The sequence below is a fragment of the Chrysemys picta genome, chromosome 3 (genome assembly GCF_011386835.1).
Source record: "Chrysemys picta bellii isolate R12L10 chromosome 3, ASM1138683v2, whole genome shotgun sequence".
Lineage (NCBI taxonomy): Eukaryota > Metazoa > Chordata > Testudines > Emydidae > Chrysemys > Chrysemys picta.
In genome coordinates, this window is record NC_088793.1 from 207,807,813 (window position 1) to 207,827,347 (window position 19,535).

The 19,535-nt window shown below is 47.9% G+C and overlaps 1 protein-coding gene across 1 annotated transcript in view; it reads left to right on the plus strand.

The window, feature by feature from the left end:
- Positions 1-930: 930 nt before the first annotated feature.
- The window catches only part of SYNDIG1 (synapse differentiation inducing 1), a 142,378-nt gene continuing 123,773 nt past the window's right edge, over positions 931-19,535 (plus strand). Inside the window, exons 1-2 of the mRNA XM_065589933.1 lie at positions 931-973; positions 1,063-1,117. The gene's annotated coding sequence lies outside the window, so the exon portion shown is untranslated. The remainder of the gene's footprint in view (positions 974-1,062; positions 1,118-19,535) is intronic.

Below are 19,535 nucleotides of genomic sequence, written 5' to 3' on the forward strand. Positions count from 1 at the left end.
ACACAAATGTGTTTACAGTAAAGCAAGGTCTCCTGTATTTTGTCTACAACGTGGAGGTTTGAGAGATATTGGTTTAACCACAACCTGCTGAGAAAATGGAGCAGCGTGGAACTGTTGGCTTCCGCTGCAGTCGCTCACCCGTGTTTCCTCTACATTCCATCAGGATTAAAGATATTAGCCCCTGATAGGGGCTGGAAAAATGATCAGTGATTAGATTTGCTGGGGATTCATCCACAGAAAGGGAGATGGGGAGGTCTGATTACTATTATAAAGTAAATAAAATCTCAGGAGTTTGTAGAACATTATGGGTTAGTCTTTCTAGCAACTAAAAGTCATTAAAAGTTAAACAAAATAATATATTTCCAAGAGTAACCTGATCTAACCCCAACCAGAAATGCTCTAAGGGTTCACAAACCACCACACTCATAACATGAGAATACGCGGGAAGAACATCAACCCTTGAGAAGCTGTGGGCATTTGTGGGGTGTTCATTAAGGTTGTGCTACATCCATTTTCATTTTAAAAACAAACTATAAAAAAACATGTTTAAAATGAAAAAAACAAAGACAGACGTTAACACACAAGATCCTCCGTCTGGAAAGGGTACAGTCACAGGACTGTTGTTTATGGTGATTTACTGTTTAATACTGTGAGAAGGCTCTGTAGTTCTCTGTTTTTAACTGGAACAGAAAAATTTATTTTAAAGCAGCCCTGTGGTGTAGACAATTTAATGTTCACTCACTGATCACAAAAAGGAGTGTTTAGGGAGAGGTGCATGCATTCCTTACCTGTTAATTAAAAGCTGCAGTGATCAAATCAACCAGCTAATTACAAAGCTTGGAGTTTGTTTCAAACAAAGAGGCATGATTGGATAAAAACCTTAGCTTTTTGTTTTTTATTTGTCTTTTTGTTTAAAGAGATTGTTTTTCTATAATAGAAACCATCTTGGACAGAATGGCTGCTGCTAGATGAGGTATATTGCTGGTTTTATAACTCTGAAAATATATACTGTCGACTCTTACTCTGTGTCCATACTAATAATGATACATGTCTTTATTGCAGTGAGAGCTGTTTAGTATGGAAATAGCAACTTCGGGCTGTATTTCCCCAGGGCAAGGTAGGACCCTCTTTTAACTATGGTTGTGTTTAATACTGTTCGTTTAAAAACAAAACCTATTAAACAGGTTGTATAGGAGTTTTAAGCTACTGTATTTGGGGGATAATAATACTAACTCAATTTTTGCTTGTTGTTTAATCAAACACATGGGGAGGAAACAGAATAACAATGCGCCAGTGTATATTTACTCTGTGGTGGAAGATACATTTCTGAAACTTGGTTTTAAATGTGCTTTTAAGATGGGGTTTTTAACAGTTAGTTTTAGTAGTTAAGTTCTTGTCTGGGATATGCCATAGCGCGCTCGTTCGCCCTCCCCCCGGAACGATGTATCTGTGGCCTCAGGAAAGGCGGGTATATAGGTGTGTGGCTTTTTAAAAATTATTTTGTTGCAAATTGTTTGGTTTGGGTGTTTAAAATACTGGGGGGGGGGGCTTATTCTGTGCAAAGTGTGTTTTTGTGTCTGTTTTTTAAAATGGCTAAAAAGTAGGTTTTAATGTTTAAATTGTTTGTGATTTAGGGGCATATGCAATATGTTTTCCCCCCCCACCCCATGGGGAAATGTGTCCCCCTCAGGAACTGGAGGTATATTAGAAATGTTTTGTTACAAACTTTGTTTTTGGGCACATGGAAGAAACATGTGTTTGTATTAAAAACTAGTGGTAGAAATAAACCAAACCCTGTGTGGGTGGCAGTGTGCGTGGGCGTCTGTTTTACAGCTGACATGGATTTTTGTAAAGCAATGACTTTTAAATAGTAGAAAAACCACCCTAATTAGTATTTTATTTATACATTTTACAAGACTGGTTCATGTGTTCTGTAGTAGTCTTGGCCCCCACAATACAGTCAAAACAAGAGAGACCCTTCTACTGTGGTGTTTACAAGCGAAAAAACAAAAAGAAAGACACAGCTGAAAAGGAAAATTCTCCGGTGGCAACAGCTGACAGATGGTTGAAACCTACTAAATATATTTTGATGTATTTGTTTGGTGGTTTATCTGGTTTTGTGTTGAGGTAAATACATAGGGGTGGTGGGTTTTGGTGAGGAAGAGATTACAGAGTGAAGGGTTTTTGTGAATTTTGTAAAATAGGTTCCTATTTATCAGGCCTGTGCAACTCTCCTCATGATGCCATGGTCAGAGCTACAGAGACACCACCAACAAAGAACTGGGAATTTGCTCTGTGAACTTGAACAACACCACCAATAAAAACAGCACAAGAGCTCAAACCAAGCATCAGGACAGCCCCAACCTTGGCTTCATCAAGCCAAAGGTAGGGCCGGCTCTAGGTTTTTGCCGCCCCAAGCAACAACAACAACAACAAAACCCTCCGAGCGCAACTGCCGCCCCTGGAGTGCCACCCCTGCAATTGTGCCACCCCAGGCACACGCTTGGTTTGCTGGTGGTAGAGCCGGCCCTGGCCAAAGGACAACACAAAAGACTCTCTGGTAAAAAAGCAACACTGCAAACATAATTCCAGTTCCTCAGAGGTGGACACAACACCCAGCCCTGAGAAAGCGGTGAGTGAAAACACAAAGCTTGACAAACCTGGAGCCTGCGCTCTAGGGGTTGTGAATAAAACACCAAGAACTGAAGGAACACCCAATGCAGGGGAGGCCATGGTCTGTGATAACACTGTTGAAACAATTTCGCTCTTAAAGGAGGGTGAGGTGCTTATTAATACCGGTTGTAAAAATTTTGAAAATTTTTGAAAAGAGTCTTCAGGCGCATCCAACTCTATTGTGGCCACACCCTGCTCCCCAGACCTGTGTGCTTTGCCCTCTTCAGCACTGCTCTGACCCGTAAAGGGACAGGGTGCAAGAAACTACAGTCCTGACGCACCATCCAGCTTTTGCAGCAAAAAATGTAACACTTACACTACTGTAGCTCTCTTGCCGGAGATGCTGGAACTGGGGTGCTGCTGCACCCCCTGGTTTGACATAGTAATAACCCAAATACATGGCTTCCTCCTTCAGCACCCCCACTGCAAACATTGTTCCAGCCCCACCGCCTCTTGCCACCTGGGGGACTTGACCGAGAGCAGCATAAGAGGCAGATACCGGCGCTGCAGCTGTCCCGGCCGGCCACACCCAGCCTGTGCAGCCTGGACCGGGAGCCCAGGGACATGGAGGGTCACCAGCTGCAGGTCCTGGGGAGCCTGCACAAGCTCTGATGTGTGGGCTGAGCCCCGGGGGTCCTGGGAGAAGATGCAGCCCCTGAGCTGCTCGCTGTGGGGTGGAGGCTCCATTTCCGTCTCTCCGCCTGAGAGGACTAACTGCTCAGCCCGCTAGGCCACCGCTGAGCAGGAGTTCGGCTCAGACCCTGGAGCCCGAGACCGCCAGGGACCTACTGCACCCGGCAAGCAGAGCTGTCGGCTCCCTGGCAAAAGGGCCCCTCCCTCTCCTCAACCTCCGGCTCGGGCCAGTGTGAAGACTTAGGCCATGCTCGTGACAATCGCCCAGGGAGGGAGCATTGGCTACTCATCGAAGGGTTATCCCTGAGGCCCCTGCCTCTTCCTTTGGCTCCTGGTTCCTCCACTTCCCCTCCTTTGTTTTATCTCCGCCTTTCTGGGAATAAAACAGGCTCCATCCTTATCGGCTGGCCCTGTCCTTCTAAAGTCCTACACGTCGTAGGAGCTGTCTGTGATTGAATGCAGCCAGCCACTGAGCGCTAAGAATCCAAGGGCCACTGGTCCCAACCAGGACCCACAGGAGGGAGGAATTAGAGACTACTACCCTTGGGGGATCAGGAACGGCCTGGGCAGGGGTACGCTATCATACGTACAGCATATGAGTGCGACAGCCGTGGGGGAATGCGGGAGAGCTCCTGCTGCAGAGAAAGAAAACGAGCTTCGCTGTGCTCACGACATGGCGAGCCCAGGGAATCTCCATCCCCCTCCCACACAGCAGCTGGGACAGAGAACCCAGGAGAGCACCATGCGCAATGCCGGCAGACCCCATCTCCAGCAGCAGCCTCCTGGCAGCCCTTCCCACCACCAGAAATGCACCATATGCTGTCGGCCGCAGGACTGACACGGCCCATCTGCCTTCTCCCAGCATGCCTCGTTCAGCTTGCTTCACTCGTGGACGGTGACCTCCAAAAGTTGGTGGGTTTCCAGAGCGAGCAAAAAACTGGCCCGAAGACCCATCTGGGAGTCCAGACACAGGTTAAGTTCAAAGGACTCTCTGGTGGTTTGCAGATGGACTGAAGAATGGAAACTTACGCTGGTTTTGAGTAACTTCCAGGCCAACTATTTAGCCAATAGGAGTCTAACTACAGTCATTTGTAAACATAGGACCAGAATTATAATAAAATATCCCTAGCTTTTATAGCATGTCTGACTCTTCAGCTGGAAAGCACATCAAAAACATGAATTGCATTTCACTGCAATATTGCCATGCAGTCAACTCTTCCAATTGTTCGTCTGTCTTGGAAAGTCCCAGCTCCTGGAGTCAGGGGATGCCAAGAGAATGTCAACTTTCTTTAATCAAAAAGTAACTTTCCAGCAAATAAGAAGATGTGGGGCGGTGGTGGTAGGAGCAGATGGGTGTTAGGGTCAGGAGGAGGTTGAGAGTGTTCAGGGAGATCTGGGGCATAGGAAGAAATGGAGCAGTGCAGGCGGATGTAGGGGGAGAAGAAGAGTGTGGGGGGGAGCTGCCTCAATTTTCCCATCTGTAAAATGGGAAGAACGATCCAGACTTCTTCTGTAAAGTGATTTAAAATCTGGATAAAGTGCTAGGTAACAGCTGGTTATTATTAACATAACTCACTGATTGTCCATATCATCTCTGCCTTTTGTCCACAGAACCAAGCTATTCTTTTCTTGCAAGAGTCTCTCTTTAATCCATGTCTGTTTTCACCAATCTCCTGAAAAGCTATCGAACCCATGTGTGTGTAACTACTTCAAGAGCCGATCACTTGGCAGGGAGAAGTTAGTTCATTCTCCTAACAAGGTCACGGTGGAGCTCAAGTGTGGAACAATTTTGCTGTGTTCTTTCATTTCATCCAAACCTTTTCGGCTAGTCAGGGCTGAGAAAAATAACCATGGTGATGTGTATCTAAAATAGTCAGTCCATAAATATATGAAATTATGCATGCAGTGTGGTGCTGGTGGGAGTGGGGTCAGAAAGTGGTTTTTTTTTTTTTCTTATGGAAGAAAAATCCAATCTTGATTCATTGAGCTGAGTCCAGATAAACAGCCAACATCTGTTTATGGTGTAAGTTCAACTACAATTTTTGAAGAAGAGGCATGACACTAGTATAGTTCAACTTTTGCAAGCTCCACAAGGAATTAAATAGTTGACAGAGGACAGCTGGCAACATTTATTGATCATGTTTTTTCAAGAAAAAGAGCAAGTCCTAGCTTCATCGATCAGCCATTTATTATATGAAATAATACTGAAGGAACCAGCAGACGTGATAGCATCCTCCGTATTCCTCTAGTGGATGGAAGGAAGGGCCTATGTCTCAATTACATAATCGCATCCTGAGATACTGGCCATGCTTCCTGACCAGAAGACTGGCAATGGCTAGCTCCTTCCTGCTTAAGAAAAGAGAGTACCAAAATGAATGCAATAGGTCTGGCTGAAAATTTCCCATCAAAATTGTTATTGGACAGAGAATACGGTTTTGACTAAATGAATATTTGTTTTTTCTTTTTGCAAAAAGTGTCTGCTTTCTGCAGAAAATTCTGATGTTTAAAAACAAATGCCTGAACCAAAATATTTTGATTTGCTACCACAGTGCTCAGGAATGTTGTAGGCAGTTGCCCCATGCCCCCATTCTCTGTTATGGGCCAGGCACCCCATCCAAACTACATTTCCCATGGTGCACTACTACATTTGTAGACTCCCAGGAGAGTTGTAGTTCAATTGGCTCATAGTCCCATTCTCCTGTAAGAACCAGGCTCTCTGGCGGGACTACACATCCCATGATGCACTGAAACCACAGACTCTCATGACTCACTGCCTCCCCGCTTCAAAAAAGGAGACTATGGCACATCATGACAGGTGTGGCCTGACAGGGAGCCCAGCCTGTAGAGAAGGGCTGCAGGAGACACTGCAGCAGTGTTTCCAAATCAAAATATTTCACTTTTTGGCTGAAATATTTCAGTATTTGGATTGTCTAGAGCTGAGCAAATCTTTGTTTTGTTTCCCTCCCCCCCGTTCAGTGCCCAAACCGAAAAAAAATATTCATGTCGAGTCTAATTGAAGGCCGGCCTATGCTAGAAGGTGAGGTCAAGCTGGCTACATCCCTCGCGGATGTGAAAGTCACACCTCGGAGAGATGGCGTTAAGCCGCCCTAAGCCCCAATGTAGACAGCACTCAGTCAACAGAAGAATTCTTCCATCGACCTAGCTGCTGCCTCCTGGGAGGGGATTCACTTCGGCAAGGGAAGACTCCCTTCTGTTGCTGTAATAAGTGTCTGCACTGACGTGCTACAGCCCAGCAGCTGCCGCGTCTTTAATAGAGACAAACCTTGAACCTTTTTGACCTGAAATGACACTTTTTGGTTTTTTTGGTTTTTCATTTCATGTTGTTGTTGTTTGTTTTTTACCCTTTTTAAAAAAAATTAACTAAATTTTAAACAAACGTCACTGTTTCAAAATGACATTTTATAAAAGAAATGTTTCAAAAGTGGATCATTTCAACTTTCTCTAATTACTTTCCTCCCATTTTTTATTTGGCAGAAACTATTCGCTGAATTTTTACCTGGATTTGCAAATTGTTTTGTTCGACCAAAAATATATTTTTCAGCAAATAAACTATTGACAAAAAAAATTGTCCTGCTCTCAAACTGTAATTTTTAAAAAATCCAGTTTTCTGTGGTATAAAGAAACATTTTTCCAATCAGCTCTAATAAAATATTTAGAGAAGGAATGTGAGGAAGGGAAGAGCAGTGCGCTAATAGTATAACAATGTTATTTAATGTTTATATTGCAGTAGCACTCAGAAGCCAACCAGTTTAAGCCCCTGTTGGGCTAGATTCTTTACAAAGGTATGATCATCCTTGCCCTAAAGAGCTTACAGTGATGTCTACCAACAGCCAGTCTTACTCCAGTGGAAGAATACTCACATGCTAAAAGCCTTTTACGGCATTAAGGAAAGGAAAGAAGCAAAGCTTTCTCTTGGCCTGCTGTTCAGTGGGGAGTAGCAGTGTCATTAATCAATGTGCTTCAGTGAGATTCTCTTTCCCTGGGCTACATCTCCAAAGTTTTCATAATTCTGTATGTCGTCTCTGTGGGGGTCAGAGTGCAGCCAGACACTGTGGGGAGCTCTGGTAGGTAGGGAAACGGCACAATGGACTAGACCTGGCTGAAATTTTAATGACAAAGTTTAAATTTTGAATTTTGATGGAGGAAAATATGGGTAGATTTCCACCCACGTTTTTGAGCAATAATAGAGCCAGTGGACATTTTTTTTTTCAAAATTGTAATGGGGGGGTGGGCACTCACAGGGGGCAGCACCCCTCACCAGCATGCAAGGACCGCCTGGCACTAGCCACCTCAAAAGGGCTGGTGAGAAAGCAGTGACCTTCTGCTCCGTAGGCTGGGCCGTCCTCTACAAGAGGGTCAGATGCAAACCTTGGTTTTAATGTAACAAGGGAAATTTCTCGTTCCAATCTTGCTGTGCCTTCCCAGTGCTCATGATGCAGGCTGGATCCTCGTCTTCACCACATGGCGCAGTTGGCCCAAGTAGCATAACGGGGAAGATCCTCACTGATGTAAACCAGCATAACTCTATTGCCGTCAATGGGACTAGCCTGATTGACACCAGTGAGGATTTGGGCCATTGGCTTTTTAATGTTGCTAATTTATTCGCATCCACAAGTTCTTACTGATTTCTTCTTCTTCTTCCACATTTCCCGTCACATTCTTTCTGAGTTCAGTTCTTCGGTTATTCACTCCTGTCACGCAATTCTGACAGTGAACGTGAGTGAACCTGTCATGCTTGGGACATCCTGGCACCCTGAAGTGTCTTTAATCTATGTAGGCTACAAATGCTGATGGAAAGTAGGAAGTTAACATCTTGTCCATTAGATGATTTCTACCTCCCCAAGGGCCATATTCCGCTGCCCTCCCTCACGCTGCATCATACCTTGCACTGCGAGCGGGGGATTCGTTCATGTCACTGACGCTCCTTTCTTGGGTAAAGAACAGCTCGGCTGGAGTCGAGGTCGCAGAATCTAGCCCGACGTGAGCACATTGCTGAGAGCGCTGTTCCTTTAGCCCCATTGGTGGGGAGCACAGCTCATGCCGTGATGCGGCAGTTGTGGGTTGCACATGCTAATGCGGAGTAGGTACAGGAATAATTTCTTTATGCTGTTTCTTTGGGAAATGAACAGTTAAATTAATCCTGAAAATTCATTTGCCTGCAAAACTTTTTTTTTCTTTTTTTTAAATTGAGGTTGGTTGCTTAATTATGTGGTTTAAATATGTAGTTTGTAGAGAAGCAAATTCATATGTGTGGTTTGTAAGGAGTGATCTGGTCACCTGCTTTCCCTGGGCCGGGCCCCTTGCACCAGTGGCATAGAGAGAGGTATAGAAGCCTCTACCGCAGTGCTACGTCGCCTGAGAATCCTGTTGTGCATCTAGGGTGACCAGATGTCCCAATTTTATAGGGACAGTCCCAATTTTGGGGTCTTTTTCTTATATAGGCTCCTATTATCCCCCACCCCCATCCCGATTTTTCACACTTGCTGTCTGGTCACCCTATGGGCATGGGAATCTTCCAGTACCTGGATCTGCCACGATCACATCTGCTTTGCACTGGACGAGTGGTGCAAAATAGACAATGCACTGGAGCATAGACGCCTCAAGGTTTAGGGCCTTATTCCCCACTCCCTGCACCTCTCGAAGCTGTGTACGCGCCGCAGAGTGTAAAATGCTACCACGCCAGAAGGCTGGTGATTGACATCAGCTCTGCACTGGGGAAACGATTGCACAAGACACTGTGCAATAGAGTCATGCACTGGCTGTGTCTTAGCACAGACCTGCTCCAGTCTCGCCTTAGGGACAGAATCTTCACTTTCATAGGGTCTCTGAGGTGGGAAAGCGTATAGCTCCTAGAGAGAGAAGGTCTTGTAGTTTTTGTTGAAGGCGCTTATAGTTTCATAGAGTTTTAAGGGGAGATGGGACCATTAGATCATCTAGTCGGGCGTAAGACTAGGGTTGCCAACTTTCTAATTCCAGAAAACCAAACACCCTTGCCTTGCCCACTGCCCCGTCCCTTCCCTGAGGCCCCGCCCCTGCTCACTCCATCCCCCTTCCCTCCATCACTTGCTCTCCCCCACCCTCTCTCGCCTGCTCATTTTCACTGCAAGGCCCAAACAGGCATATTTATTGTTTTGACAGATGTATTATGCTAAGTTCAGGTTTTATTTGTTACAGGATGCTAGAGCTGGTAGCAAAATAATCAAAAAGGGTAATTTAAAAAAAATGAAATTTCACAAAGGTTTTCATGATCCATTCCCTCCTCTCTTCCCATTTTTCATAACCAGCTCCTTGTTTTTTGTTCACTAAAGTTATTGTAATTTTATGTGTGGACCACACATTATCACATCTGCAACGGGTCCATTAAAGACCACTCCTGAAGCCCAAATACAAATCCATAGAGCACAACCACAAAAATGCACCAGTCCAGATACCTATATAAATAAATCTGTAGCAACTGACTCCCACACCTACAGGCAGATACACATGTGCATTCATGTATACACACCTAGCATGCACTAACACACATACTTCCACGTTATTTAATATTACAATTGTTGTTTTGTGCCTAGAGACCCCAGCTAAGATCAGGGCTGCAGGGTGCTAGGTGCTGGACATAGACATAAACAGAGAGAGTCTGCAACACAGAGTTTATAATGTCGCTAGACAAAGGTGGGGAGACATGTCTGATCCGTCGGCTCTTCTGCAATGACTAGTCAACAACAGTCACTGTTTAAGAAATAACACATTGCTTTTAGAGTTCCCTTCTCTTTTAAAAACTTGTGAAATGAATGCACCCATTTTATGTCTTTTGTTTTGTTCTGTTTTCTCAGCCTCCTGGGAAAGTCCAAGGAATCTTCACCCCTCCACAGTCAGTGGGGTCTGTGTCCCCCTCTCCTTGATTCATGGGGGGTATGCAAACCCTGCTGGGCAGGTCCCTGGCATGCACTTTGAACGCCCACATGCTCCCTGCTCCCAAAGTGAAGCGCAGTGAGCGGGTGGGAGCCCTGGGGAGGGGGCGGGGCGGAGGAGGAGTGAGGGCGGAGCCTCAGGGGAGGGGCGGAGCGGCGGTGGAGCATCCACTGGGAAAAATAAAAGGTCAGTGGCTGTGCTGCCCTGGCTGAGAGCCGAACCGGGCCCGGAAGGGAGGCAGGTATAAGGGGACTGCCTCTGCTCTGGTGCCTGTGGCCTCTGCCCACAGAACGCCGGCCTGTCTCCAGACACTGCTCGGGGAAGGGACACACTCTGGGGAGTAACAAAAAAAGTTAAAGCAGAAACTCTCTCAAATGCAGCAATTACAGTAGCGGGAGGGAGGCGTATTATATATAGACGCTGAAGAAAAAGACTTGTACAAATGTCAGACAGAACTGTCAGGCTCTTCCGAGATCCCTGACAAGTAAAGTGTTCTGCTTTTCTGTGTGGGTAAGATGTATTTTAAGTGATCATGGTGCCTCTTGCTTAACTGAAAGTCCATTATCTGATCTAAGCAAGCGGGAGCTGAGTTATCCAGCAGCACGAGGCTTAAGGAATGGGACCGGAACTGCGAAGTGAGAAAAGGGACAGAAAGAAACACGCACACTTCGCAGAGTGCTACTGTTGGGCAAGGGGCAGTGAGGGACTTGGCATGAATGGCATCAAAGGCCAGATCTTCAAAGACTTCACCACCCGGGTTGGCGGAACCTGCTCTTCGTGGTGTAATGGGGTCCCCAGCCCAGGGAAGATGGGAGCCTGTTACAGCCACCAGCTGTAAAATCTTGCTAGTTGGCTCTCGGCGTTTCGCTCTGGCGGTCTCCGGTTCCCTGCCTGGTGTGTGGCACCTCGTCCAGAGCCTGGATTTTCCAAAGTGCTCCTCAGCCAGTGCGCTGCATAGGACCGTGCTCAGGGCGCTAGGTGCGTCTTATGCAAATGTGGCCATAAATTAACATTCGGTGTAAATTAATGAGACGCACAGATACGGCACCGCACTAAGCTTACGCGGTGACAGTGCAGCCTCAGTGCAGTGCAAAGGCTGTCCATTTAAAATGAAATGAGGAGACGCAGCAGTGAAGGTTCTCCTAGTCACGTTCACTCCCACAGCCCAGCTCCGTGATGTAATTTAAAGTAGATCATTGCCAGCCTAGTCCTCCCAGGTGCAGCATGTGCAGCCGGTCTCTGGGACTCTTCCGTTCTCTTTTTAAACACTCACAGGGTTTTTTTCAGCTGCCCACTCATTTCGGGGGCCCGATTGGGCCCTTAAGGCCCAGCCCTGAAGAGGGGGCAGTACAGAGCGCTCTTGGCTTCACGGGGAGCTGGGGGAGGCCTCTTCGTGCACGGTACAGGCAGCTCGGGGGCTTCATGCTAAAGCAGCTGGAGCTGAGAAAAGGATTGATGCTTGTGGGGATCCGCGGTAGCACTTTCTCCTCCTCCTGCTCTGGCCATTTTGTGAATGGCAAAAATTATTCACTAATTGTTTGGGGTCAATCGAAACTGCATTTCTGGCTGAATAAATTAGTTGTCCAGCAATGTCTGCCCAGTTCTCAATGCCACGGCCCCTGCTCCTAATGGGAGTGTAACAGGCCTGGGGCTGGGCTCCGTGGAGCAAGCCGTCTGGCTAGCGATCAGGGGAAGCAGTGGCTCAGAGCTCAGCGAGGTTTTCCGTCACTGGCCGTTCCTCAGGGAGGTGGCTGGCCATGGAGCCCAAATGGTGGAGGAAATCTGTGAGCAGGGAGGCAAAGTGCTGCACCCCAGGTTTGGAGGGGGAAGGCCCATCAGTTAAGGAGAAGGATACTCCGGTGGTTAGAGCACTAAGTGATGTCGCTGTAGAGCTGGGCTTGAGTCGCTACTCTGACACCGACTGGCTGTGTGAACTTGGGCAAGTCACTTAGCCTCTCTGTGCCTCAGGTTCCCCTCTGTAAAATGGGAATAACAGTGCTCGCAGGGATGGGGTGAGCATGTCCGACTGGGAGGTGCTCCGATACTGGGGTAACAGGGGCCATGTAGGTACCTCAGAGGTATCTGTGACCAGCCAAATGGGCCACTGGGTTTGTGGCAGCAGGGCTGGATTAAGACACAGGCAACCTAGGTTGAAGGGCCGGCTCTTGAACCATCTGTAGGCACTGGCCAGGGAGCTGTGATGAAGAGCTGCATGGGGGAGCTGGCCAGGGATGGGGTGGTGGAGAGCCCTGAGAGGGTGGATATGAGAGGGTTAATAGGGCAGTGTCTGTGCAGCAGGAGCCAGTCACTGATTGACCTGGCCGGGAGAGGGTTAACTAAGGTGTGTGTGTGTGTGTGTGTGTGTTTGTGTGTGTGTGCGCGCACACACCTAGTCCCCAGGTTAATCTAGCCCTGCCTGGAGGTGTGAAAGTAGTGCCGATCCCAGATCCCTCTTCAAGAGAAGGTCAGGATAACTCACAAGTGAAAGGACACAGTGCTTTTGATTCCTTGCTTTATAAAAAATCATTTGCGTCACCCGGCATATAGAATGGCTGCACCGTTCCCCACCCCCACACTCAGCTATTTCAGGTAGGGCTGAGACAACTAACCAGCCTTTTAAACGATCGCACTGGGGTTAAGAACAAGCATGACGTTTTTCAGCCTTAAAGGGAGTTTTTTTTCCCCTGCAGGAAATTAAACTCCTTGCCTAAAAACAACGGCTTAAAGGATAAAGAACCTTCACACCCATAATTATAGCGTGACTAGTGTGACTGTAAAATAATACATCCCATAGGTGCAGGAAAATTGGAAAGCAGAAAAAATAGCTAAGCTGAGTTTTTAAAGCGTCCTCAATAAATACTATGGGTCTGATTCTGATTCACACCGCCAGAGTGGTGTAAAGAGGCCTGGTTGTAAATGAGAATCAGGCTTCTGAATTTGCTCAGGGTGATTAAATGCACCCAAATGCAGGGAAAGGCTGGTCTGTGTATCCCCCCCGCAGCTTCTTCAGCAACAGAATGAAATCGTGTAAATGGGACCCATACTTCACAACTCCCAATGGAAGGATTTTCTTCCACGAGGTCAGCTAATGACCAAAATCACTTGGAATCAGTCCAAAGTTTCCTTTATTTACAGTTGCACTTCTTTTTTTTTTTCCCTGGGTGTGGGAAGGGAAGATAATACAAAACAATTACTCAGGCTCCCTATGGCTCTGGAGTCTGAATTATTCACTACGCCAACAAATAAACATGCCATAAGGAAATTACACAAAACATTGAGTCAACAAGAAATACCATCCCAACTTCATCGCGTGGTCAGATGGGAACGGGGTCCAGGGAATGCTCCTGCTAGAGGAATGGAAGGATGCCAGGCAGAGGCAATTCCACCTTCCTGGCCAGGGCAGACTCGGTACAAAATGATACTGGGAAGTATCTGACCCTGAAAGCCCAGCGTGGTCTCTGGGCCTGTCCTGAAGATGCTGAGATCACACTGGTGTCTTTGTTCCCTGCTGAAGGAGGGGTCTGCTCATTGAGAAGCACAGTGAGGATATTTACAAATATATGTCCAAAAGACACCATGGTGGGGTCTCCAGTTAGCTTCCTCTGAGACAGTCCTGAGGCTGTTCAACAAAATCTGCCTCCCTCGGCAGTGTTTTAGCAGGCTGCCCCCCATGCCACCCCTGTTTGGCTTGGGCACCCCGCCATCATGACCAAAGGGCCATATTTGAGTGACTGGCATTGCAGCACCAGTCAGGTTTGGCCCAGCAAGGAGAACAGGCTCTGGGGCTACTACTTCCCCCTCCCACCTAAATGGACAGGGCATGAGGGGAGCCTCGGCTCCACCCCCACATGCAGCGGAGGCAGCGTGCAAGGGGAAATCTACTTCTGGTAAAGGACCGGGACCCGTTATTGTCCCGCTGGAGCAAGGGGACTAAACTGTGACCGTCTGAGTCATAATTCATGCACTGGTCAGTCGCTGGAACAGAGCAACGGCATGGTGCCCCGGCCAAGCACAGTGTGTGGTTACGATCTCACCCTACAGGAAGAGCAGGCTGCTGAGGGCCCAGGAGAGCTCTGACCTCCCTCTCTGTCCAGGCCCAGTCCTGCACTCATAGAAACTAATGGGAATTTAGCCCCAGCCAGGGCCCAGCTCTTGATCTGGACCATGCAGGGGGGAGAAGCATAGAACAGCTTCCTCTCTGGAGAGGGAGAGACGGCGGAGCAGCACCGGAGCCGCGCTGGAGCAGGAGGAGAGAGAGGGAGGGAGGCCAAGCAGCATCGGGAGCTGTTTTTTCACCACCCGAACAAAAGGCGAAGACGTTGGTACTTGACTTTAACCCTGTCAGACGTCTCTGTGACATCCGCAGAACGTCCAGTCTGCACAAAGTACACGCCTGCTTACGTCTTCACAGGGTCGAATGTGGAGCATCTCCTGGACAGGGAGCAGTGGGATGGGAATGGGAGTGGCTGTGCAGTTGGACAGACGTCACTCTTCTCTTTCTTTTCTTCCTTATTTCTTTCCTCTCTTCTTTTGCTCTCGTACTACACAACAATAATAAGAAGGGTACTTACATTGCAGTAGCATTTAGATGCCTCAATCGTGGATCAAGGCCCCATTGTGCCAGGTGCTGTACAAACACAGAATAAAACCGATGGCCCTGCCCCGAAGTTGCTCATTCTCTCTTGACTCTGGTTCTAAATGACTTCATCTTTGCTGATCCCTATGGTTGTTTGTAACCTGTGTCTTTAGCTCTCTGTGCACCACTGCCATAGAGTTCCTGGGGGCTTTGCAGGGTCCCCACGTTCAGGCCCCAAGCCTGCAAACACTTCCTGCATATGCTTATCTTTAACCCCCTGGAGTCGATGGAAAGTTAAGCGTGTGAGTAAGACTTTGTAGGAACAGAGCCATAGTAAGTGCTTATTCCCTATGCTTAAAGTTAAGCATGTGCTTAAGTGCTTTGCGGAATCAGAGCCTAGAACAGGGGTGGGCAAACTTTTTGGCCTGAGGGCCACCTCGGGGAATAGAAATTGTATGGCAGGCCATGAATGCTCACAAAATTGGGGTTGGGGTGTGGGAGGGGGTGAGGGCTCTGGTTGGCGGTGCGGGCTCTGGGGTGGGGTTGGGGATGAGGAGTTTGGGCTGTAGGAGGGTGCTCTGAGCTGGGACCGAGGGGTTCAGAGGGCGGGAGAGGGATCAGGGCTGGGGCGGGGTGCAGGTTCCAGCTGGGGCTATGGGCTTTGGGGTGGGGCTGGGGATGAGAGGTTTGGGGTGCAGGAGGGTGCTCCGGGCTGGGATTGCGGGGTTTGGAGAGCGGGAGGGAGATCAGGGCTGGGGCAGGGGGGTGGGGCGTGGGGAGAGGCTCAGGGGTGCAGGCTCCGAGTGGCGTTTACCTCAAGCAGCTCCCGGAAGCAGTGGCATGTCCCTTCTCCGGCTCCTACACGTGGAGCGACCCCCGATCCTTGGAGTGGGGCCATGCGGCTGCTTCTGGGAGCCACGTGGTACAGCCCCCGGTTGGAGTGCCGGAGTGGGGCCGAGCCGTGTGGTGAGGCCCCAGACCCCACTCCCCAGCGGGAGCTTGCAGGCCAGCTTAAAACGGCTTATGGTCTGGATCCGGCCTGCGGGCCGTAGTTTTCCCACCCCTGGCCTAGAAGCTAGCAATACAGGCAGCAGCTGGGTACCCAACAGAACTGTGCTCAGAGCTTACACAGTGCCGGAAGCTCCTGGTGTCCTCTTTGTAAGAACGATAATACCTCCCTCTTTTCATCCACACAGCTCAAACCACTCTACAAAAGAGGTCAGTACCACGACTCCCATTTCTCAGATAGGGAAACTGAGGCACAGAGAGGGGTTGTTATGTAAGGATGCGGGTGGGGCTACAGAGGCCATTCTCGATTTTGGAAGGCGGGGCTCTGTGCAGATCAGACAGCTGGCTTCAGCTCCCAGTAAGCTCTGCTTAAACAAGTCTTGGATAAAATAATATAACCGGTGATGTGTCTTTATTCATCTGTTCACTAAGAGCTTGGAAGAGGCCTGAATTAAGACACAAAGGGGTCTTATTTTACAGCATTAAAAGCAGAAATCATTAGCGGTACCGTAACTGAAACAAACCCGTAAATCCATGAATCAAACACTCGGCTTTTCTAATGAACACAGCGATGACTTATTCGCAGCACATTTCTCGGAAGCAAATGTTTAGCTGCTTTTTGATCTAATAGGAGATTTAAAAAAAAACCCCACCATATTAATTACTGCCCGTGGAAGGTGCAAACTGAAATTGTTATTCTCCTTCATTGCTCCAGGCCCCACCCCTCTGTAATTTGGGGCAAGGGGGGCCTCTCTTGAAGAACAGAGCAGTTTATTCGGCTTCACTTAGAGCTGCAGCAAAATCACAACAAGGGTGCGTTCTGTCAGCACGGGTGAGCTGAATAACAACGCCCTGGTTTGGTTGCAACCGTAGTTCCCACACTGAATTACTCTGGGCATAATTTAGTAAGGGGAACTCTATCTTTTCACTGGAAATAGCTCTGATGTTTAGCAATGGGGCACTATTTGTCTAAGCAAAGGGAGGGACTCAGAAATCTTCCATTCACTTAATATTTCAATGAATTAAATATTGCATTGAAGCAGGTGGGGGTCCCAATTTAGCAACGGTCTTAAGCACACTTTTAAAGGCCCACTGGTTTCAATAGTACATTGAACACATGCTTAAGGGCTTTGCTGACCCGGGCCTCAGTGCAGAAATCATCGCAAAGCAAGACAGAAAAGAGCCGTGCCCCGAGCTATGAATGAATCTGTGAGTTATGTGTTCAGTAATCATTTCTATCCAGCCCCTTTGTAAGGTAACTACACTGTTAGACATGAATTTTAAGATATTGCAAGAGCACCATGTGATGTGTGTCTCAGACTTAACACAAGTGTGTATTGGTACTGAAGGGGGGTAGAGAAATTTTAAGAAAGTGTCTTCAGCCTTCTGAGGTGGAGCTACTGCGGGATGCCATGAATTAGGCATATAATTACAGTCAGCGTCTCAGCACACCCACGATCATGTCATGATTAATTCATATCAAGGCAACCCTGTTTCAGCTAGCTCCTTCAGGGTGGAATAGCCGAGGTGGGCGGCTTTCACAGAAGTTGTTCTCATTTTTAATTATTCATCACATTGTTAAAACTTTCTGGTATCACGAGGGGTTTGATTTTAGGCAATCCGGTTATTCCTGGAAAAATGAATTAGTGTCTCTAACTGCTGATATTTTGCCAATTTGCATTATAAAAGAAATGAATGGCAAAAAATTCACTCTTGGTTTTATTATAAAGATTCGTTTGGCACCTTAACAACAAAATGTAGCTACAGTGATAAATCTGTAGGCGTGTGTCTAAACAGTCGTTCCCGGTTCGTTAGCATTATTTATTCCTATTAGATGGCATTTGGGGGCTGCAGTCTTTCACTCAGAGCCTTATTTGCTCATATGAACCACACCCACTCCCTGTGGAACTCTGTCCCGCTCTAGTGGTGGCTGGAACACAGAGGTTGATAAACCTGCTACAGTCTCAGCTAACGGAGTTGAGTGTTTAGCTCAGGGAGTAGAGGTTTGTGCTTTCCGTTCCAGACCTCCCAGGTTCAATCCCCACGGCTGTCATGCACACAGGGGCCCAGAGTTAATTAAATGCTGTACAAACACAAAGAGATGGTCTCTGCCCCAAAGAGCTTACAGTCCAAAGTTGTAGGGTACAATACAGGAGAGCCTCAGTTACAAACACCTCGGCAATGGAGGTTGTTCGTAGCTCAGAACAAAACGCTCTGCTTGTTTTTTCAAAAGTTTACAACTGAACATTGACTTAATACAGCTTTGAAACTTTACTATGCAGAAGAAAAATGCTGCTTTTAACCATCTTAATTTAAATGAAACAAGCCCAGAAACAGTTTCCTTACCTTATCAAATCTCTTTTTAAACTTTCCCTTTATTTTTTTAGTCGTTTATGTTTAACACTGTACTGTGCTGCGTTTGCAGGTTTTCCCCCTGCATCTCTGCTGCGGCCTAATTGCGTATTTCTGGTCCAAATGAGGGTGTGGTTGACTGGTCAGTTTGTAACTCTGGTGTAGAACCTCAGAATTATGAACTGTATTTATTCCTTGATGTGGCATACTGCCCCTCACACAGCCTTCCCAATCCCATAGGGCAAAGCTCTATCTTTAGACGGAGAAGGAGGCTTAAGGCAGTATCTACACTGGGATCCCAGACCTGGGCGTAGTTGCACGGATGCAAACCCCTTGTGTAGACATGATTTATGCTGGTGCAGAACCTGGAGTACGTTGCACTGGTGCATGTTGCGTTGCACAGGGGTAAACCCTGTCAACACTGTGGCACGAGCTGGTGGAGCTGATACCCCAGCATAGCTGAGGTCTGAGTTCAATGCAAATGAAAGTCTGGTGAGTTTTGATGTGCTGAAGCCTGTATGTGACAGAGTGCAGGGTCAGCCTGCACTCTGATCACTCCGATATTAATTAGTTCCCCTAGAGAAAGCTGGCAGGGGTGATTAGTGAGATAAGAGGCACAGGAAGGAAGGACAAGGCGGGAGAGGCAGGAACGGGGCTTGCCTCGCCTTGCTGAGGCTCAGAGTACGGAGACTACTGTTCCCCTCAGGCCCGGGTGAGAGGGCCAAAAGCTAGCTTACCATTGTAAGGCTCTGTCTACATCCCCTGCCACCACAGCACCATCCACCCCAGCGCTTTGGTCGGTGAAACCGATGCCGGTCGGGGTGTGATGGTTTGTTTGTTTTTCACATCCCTGACTGGCAAAAGTTTTGCCGACAAAAGCTGTATTGTAGACGGAGGCTGAGTCGTCTGTTGCTCTAGGATTGTTGTGCAAAGGGTGGTGGAAAGTTGAAATAAAAGGACCTGGTGAAGGCACGCTCACCGGAGTCTGCGCAGAAGAACCACACCCCAGGACACGATATCTTCTTCTCAGCACCCCACGTGAGTGACTCAGCCGGGTGTTGGCTCCGTAGACACAGAGGGGAGGGATCCTCCTACCAGACCGTGGAGCTGCTCCCCGGTCCCTACTCCTCCCCCCGTGACCTTTGCGCACACACATCACAGGGAGGAAGAACTGGAGGAGCAGCAAATTGCTAGATCCTCTGTCTCTGCTCCCGCCCTAGCCCCAAACAGCTGCTACAGGCAGCGCCCCCCATGGAGATGGGCCGTGGGGTGTGCAGCTGCTGACGTGGCTTCCGCAGGCTAAGCAGAGTGGGGGGACGGGTGCAGAGAACGTGCCACATAGCTGATGTCCCCGCTCCTCACT